The sequence below is a fragment of the Fukomys damarensis genome, unplaced genomic scaffold, assembly GCF_012274545.1.
Source record: "Fukomys damarensis isolate Sample0158 unplaced genomic scaffold, DMR_v1.0_HiC HiC_scaffold_15, whole genome shotgun sequence".
Lineage (NCBI taxonomy): Eukaryota > Metazoa > Chordata > Mammalia > Rodentia > Bathyergidae > Fukomys > Fukomys damarensis.
The window spans coordinates 33,360,479-33,366,972 of record NW_022900927.1 but is presented as its reverse complement, the minus strand read 5'-3'; the positions used below and the strand labels follow the sequence as shown (position 1 = coordinate 33,366,972).

At 40.0% G+C, this 6,494-nt stretch overlaps 1 pseudogene; it reads right to left on the bottom strand.

The window, feature by feature from the left end:
• Positions 1 to 3,823: 3,823 nt before the first annotated feature.
• Positions 3,824 to 5,212, bottom strand: LOC109118654 (annotated as a pseudogene).
• Between the last annotated feature and the right edge of the window lie 1,282 nt (positions 5,213 to 6,494).

The following is a 6,494-nucleotide window of genomic DNA, read 5'->3' as shown; positions in this document are numbered from 1 at the left end:
TATGCTTATATACCCGTATTGTATGGTTTATGTAACTATTTGAAAGAAAGTGATCATAGAGTGTCAGTGTCATAAGAGGAAAATTCGTAGAACTAGAGTCTCCTTGCATTTCACTGTGTTTATTGAGTTAACAGTAATCTCATTAACTGTGTTGCTCTCCAAAGTGTCCACAAGCATTACTTCATATTGCTAAGCAGACAAATTGTCCTTTGGAAAGGAGTACAGATACTTTTTAGAAAGGGCATAGTCATCACAAAGCATCTTTTAGATAGAAGTGAAAGCAAATAAAAACTGCAAATGAACCAATAAAAAAGAAAGAGAATGCATTTGCAGAATAAACCTTATGATGCACTTAGGGAAGTGCTCATGACATTTCCTTTTGCTGTTATAATGGTGTACGCTGGTTGACCAGCTGGCCAGGCAGCGACTAAAGACTTCATACCGTTTTCCAATTATAGGACTAAGAATTAATGCATCACCAGCATTGAGCAATGACATTTTGGCTCATTTAACTAACTCCTTTACACAGGTTACCTTCCTTTATCAGTACCATAAAAATGAGACTGATGGCAGTATTTATAGTCATGCTAAGAGTAGTCTCATAAACTAGTGCAACATGGGGCTGGGGATTTAGCTCAGTGATTCTGCCGCCTACCTTTCAAGTGCAAGATCCCAAATTTAATCTCTGGTACCACCTCCCCCCCAAACAAAAGACAACAACAACAACAACAACAACAACAACAACAAAAACCCCACAAATGCATCATGAACACATTCTTTCCTGTTTCACAGCATTTCTAGCAAAGCTAAAATGCTGAAGAAAAATGAACCATACATTACAAAAACCCCACAAATGCATCATGAACACGTTCTTTCCTGTTTCACAGCATTTCTAGCAAAGCTAAAATGCTGAAGAAAAATGAACCATACATTTTGCAAATATGCAAAGAAGCATGGTGACAGGTTAACTGACAATAGTAGAATCAAGACGAGAAATCATCTGAAGCCATAATACTATACTCAGAATTTTTCATCTTAGAATATTGCCTTGCATTTTATTTTAAACTATCCCTGTATAATATTTTAGTAATTTAAGAGATGATCAGTTGGTCATTAAATTAAATTTTTGTGTCACTACTATTGTAACATTAGGTACACAGCATGAATATGTTTCTGTCCTCTGCCATTGATATGGCTGACATGTAAAGTCTTCTTTTGCTTTCAGGACTTAAGTTGTTGAATTGGACAGGATGAAAGAAATAATTACATATTTAAGACTTTTTTTTTCTGATAGGCTGTTGCTTTCTTAAGAATTCAGACTTAAATTCCCTTTTAACTAAGACTTCAATGGCCAAAGAGGAAGTCTAAAATCCAAATCTAATTTTCCATAGAAGAAATTATACTGTCAAACCTCTTTGGGTAGTGATATCCTCAGTGGGAACAGTCATACAAATGACATAAAGTTTGGATTGTAGAGGTGTCATATATTTTAGATGTATAATGACATATCCCCAGATGTGGTCACAAGTAGAGTGTGACAGGAGACAGTCTACAACTTGAAGTGTTCATCTTATTACCAAGGTGCCTCATTATGCATTACTATTTTAGAATAAATCCTGCAATTATCTTGTGAGTAGAACATTGCGTTGTGTAGGAGTGGGTGGGTGGGGAGAGTGTTAGAAGCATTACTTTGCCAAATGTTTATGTAATTATGTAAACATTATGCAATTTTTATAATCTCATTCAGTTATTTCTTCCATTTCTAATGGAATGAGATGATGATGATGATGATGATGATGATGATAATAATAATAATAAGGCTAGTTTGCTTTTCCTGGACCTCTGAGAAGCTTTGAGAATAAATACAAAGAAAAACATGTGAGAGCTTAAATGATTTTGCTCTAGAATTTACCATGTAGTTTTTAGAAGGGTAAAGTTAGATTTACAGAATCTTACTCAGCAGTTAGGGAGAAGTCAGAGCAACAACAACAACAACAACAAAAGAGGATGAAAAATGTCAAAATATTAAAATGAGCTAGCCATGATTTCAAGATTGTCCAAGTGTAGACTGGGATATAGCTACATATTTTAGTCTTCTTTGTTTAAACTGAGAAATGTTCTCTCCCAGCAAAACACTACTGCAGTTCTGTCTGGGCCTTAGAGTTTAACACCAAGGTAACTATTTTCCTCCCGGTAAAGGCTATAACAAGCATCCAAATTGTAAATTGTAAACAATTATATTTTTCTCAGAAGTAGTTTCTCCAATTCTGCCATCCTGGTTTTTCCCATGATGCTGTTTCCTGTTTTCCTCTGTGTCCATGACATTTTGCTATTCTGAGCCCAGAGTCCAGGCCTACATATGCAGAGGCCCAAGGATCATCTTCATCCCACCCTCACTCCGTGTTGGCTGCTCACCAGATCTTCAGGGTTGATATGCACTCGGTTATCGAAGTGTGGTCCCACACAAAAGCAGTAACGTCACTAGGGAACTTGTTAGACTTGAAAAATTTCAGGTCCTACCCAAGTAGAATCAGGAATTCTGGGTATGGGGTCTAGCAATCTGTCTTTTAATAGATTAAAGTGTTATAGTGATTCTGGTGCATAATTAAAAGGGATATTTATGTTTTTGTAGTATTGAAGATTGAATGTAGAGCCTTACACATGCTAGGCGAGTGCTCTACCAATGAGCTACATCTGTAGTCTTTTTTTTTTTTTTTTAATTTTTAAGACAGTGGCTTGCTGAATTTCCGAAGCTTGGCCTCTACCTTGTGATTCTCCTTCCTCAGCCTCCTGAATATCTGGGATTGTGTTATTGTACCTAGCTCCACTTATGTTTTAGTAGAGGAGAATATCTTGACCTAAAGCAATGCATTTTTTGTGTAGTGGAATTTCAGGTTATTAGTGACAAAGGGAAAATTCTAGTGTTTTTCAGACTGTATCACTAAGTAACTCTACCTGTGTATACCTTGTGATTCTCCTTCCTCAGCCTCCTGAATATCTGGGATTGTGTTATTGTACCTAGCTCCACTTATGTTTTAGTAGAGGACAATATCTTGACCTAAAGCAATGCATTTTTTGTGTAGTGGAATTTCAGGTTATTAGTGACAAAGGGAAAATTCTAGTGTTTTTCAGACTGTATCACTAAGTAACTCTACCTGTGTATAAAAATGCATGTTACCTTGGGTCCACAGCCCAAAATTAAAAAAATTGATGGTGTGATGATTGTGGCTCAGTGGTAGGGCTTGGCATGTGCGAGGCCCTAGGTTTGATTCTTAGTTCCACAAAAATCATACAAAACACAATACAATACAACACAACATGAAACCTCAAACTTGATGCTACAACACACCTATTGGCAAGCAGAGAGTGGATATAGTTACACAGAACTAGCCTGGGGAAAGCTTAGCTTCAGTTCTTTGAATTAGGGAAAAGACTGAAAGGAAATTTGTCATTTTGTTGCAGTCTTTGTTTTCACTCTTCTTGCCTTTGACTTTGAATGATTAGAAGAATGCCTACAATGAAGCCCTTAAAAACTAAAAGCCATCCTACTACAAAGGAATTTTTATGCAGTATCTTTAATGTTAAGTCTAAATTGATCTAGATTACAGACTGCCTGCCTTTTTCTTGATAGTTTTATGTAAATGAATTACTTTTGTTCCTCAATTTCTCTTTCAATTATAGATATATTCCTTTTTAAAAATTGTAAATATTTTAAATCTGTGGTTATATTATGGAGACTGTTCATCAAAACTATTGGGAAAAGTATTTTTTTCTTCACATTCCATTGTTTTGTTTTGTTTTCCTGTATAAAAATGGACCAGTATCAAGGTAGGACAAAGGAAGACATATTCCCCTCAGTGTAGAGGAACGGGGCATGAGAAGGATAAGCCTCAAAAGGAGGGTGGGAAATGTCATTAAGGATGCGAAATATTCTCTGTAAAAAGTAATAGGAGCTGCACAGCCTCAGAGACAAGGGCAGAGGGCCCCTTCCCCGGGGTGGGGGAGAGTGGGGGTTCTCTCTACTCGAGTTTCCAGAAGGGAAATGGCAGCTTCTCCTCCTTCTGTGGCAGTCACTCCCTGCTCGCCCTGAGTCATCTTCCTCCTTATGTAGGTAAGAGTGCTGCAGGGCTCGGAAGGCAGAGATTTGTCAATATTTCCAGCAGCTGCTGTGCTCTAGACTCTTCCATCTCAGGTCCCACGGATTGCACTGTGTGGGGTCCTATAGGGGAAAAGCCTCATGGGGTAAAGATACATCTCTCCTCAGTCACCCTCTGGAAGCAGCCCAGTCGGGCCAAAGATTTTGCCCAACTGGTCAGCTTCAGAGTTTCCACAGAAGAGAGGCTTTCGATGAAACATCTGTGCAGAGATGCAGCCAACACGCCACATGTCCACAGGTGTTTTGTATGTAGACTGCAGAAGAACTTCGGGAGCCAGGTACCAGAGTGCAACCACCTAAGGAGAATCATAAGTGTAGATGAGGGCCATCCTGGTTACCATGAATCAGAACTCCTTGACTGAAGATGTAAAATAGGACTTCTTAGGGGCCAGGGATTTAGCTCAGGGGAACTGCCACCTGCCTTGCAAGCGCATGGCCCTGAGTTCGATCTCCCATACTAAACAAACACTCCAAAACAACACAGGACTTCTCAGCTACTATAGGCAATTCATCCCTGGGTTACCAACTTTTCACTAAACACTGATGTAAGGGTCACCTGGTAGCTGTAGATCCTGGTGAGGCCAAAGTCAGCCATCTTGACTGTCCCACCACTTGTCACCAGGATGTTCTCTGAATTCAGGTTCTTGATGAGTGATTTAGTTGGCATAAAGGAAATCTAGGACTCTTAGAAGCTGACTCATCAGATCCTTGATGGTTTTAGCTGGCAAGCCTGGTGGAGGTGTCTTGCCCAGATCTGCCCTAAGGCCTAGTTGTACGTGCTCAAGCACTAGGGTCACCTTGATCTCCTGGAGAGTTCAGGAAGCTAGACAGAGGTCCATCTGCCCGACAGCAATGGGATGCTCACATGCCTCCAGCCGCCTTAGTAAGGCCAACTCACTTTCTGCACTGATTTCTGGGTAGGCCTCCTCCTGCTCCTCCTCCCCTGGGGACTCACACTCTCTTAAGGGCCACAAAGTGGGGATCATGGGCCTTGTATATGGTCCCTTAAGCACCAACACCAATTTCAGCCACTGTCTCATATCAAGAGGTAGCCATTCTCAGATCAGGGGCGACACTGAAGCCAGACCAAGAGCTGCGGAGTCGGCCTGTTATCAGGGCCCCAGAGCTGGCTCCCACAGTGCCGTACCCTGGAGCTTATCCTGGGACAGCTGGACGCTACTGCCAGACCATAGACAGAGGCCGCAGGCCTGCCCTACCCTCCCGTGTTACCAGCTGCCAGAGAGGCACACAGGAACAGCTGGGAAATGTTCTTATACTACTTTATTCTTTCTAAGATACGATTATGGTTTTTTTGTTTGTTTGTTTGTTTTTTTGGTACCGGGGATTGAACTCAGGTGTTTCTGCTTGTGAGGCAGGTGCTGGAACCACTGAGCCAAATTCCCGGCTTAAGATACGATAATGAATATAATTATCCATACTGTACCAATATAACTAAGGATGTTGTTTCTGATTTTTTTACACAGATACTTCTTGTTAATTAGTTAACTTACCTAGGCAAGTCGAGGAATTATTTGATGTGCTATTGAGGTATTGTACTATTCAAGCTATATCGTGGTCAAGAGTTTAGGCATTATTTTCAGGTGTGGTTGTGTATTGCAATGGGATGTAGGTGAAAAATGTATAAATGAAAGTCTTGTCAATAAGGACAAAGTGCATAAGCAATGGCAATGGGTGATTATTTTATGGGAACAAATTCCCTCTCTTTCTTGGGGAATATATGGCTGGCACATAGTGGTAGGCTTATTAATTAAATAATTGAATATTTTATTAAAATCATATTAACCCCAAAGGATTTAGTTCAATTTGGGTTAAGAATGTGAGTGACATTAGCTCTGGGAAGGCACTATATGTTGGAGGGATTAGAAAAAGGATCAGCAGGATTAATGAGGATCCATGAGGAGTTTGTCTAGACTTACAAAGTCCTATTGGATAGTTACTTCACTGTTTTGGAGTGCACATGCGTGTGGGAATGGACCTAGGAAGCACTGAGCTACTTTCCCAGACATTTTTATTTTTAAATGTCAAGACAGGGTTTCACTGTTTCCCTGGCTGGTCTTGAACTTGGGATGCTCCTGTTTCAGCCTCCTAAATAGCTAGTATTGCAGGCATGTGCCACCATGCCCTGGCCTGCATTTTTATACGCTTCTGAAAGGGCCTTCAGAATTAAAGTAGTTTGAGAAGTAGGGAAGAATGAGAACACCAAGTTTCCTAGAAGCTGGCAGGCCATTTACTATAATTCTGATTGTTTTTAAGGTCAGATATAAAGCTCTAACCTAGCTACTTCACATATGTGTCTAACATAAAGTTACTATTGTTT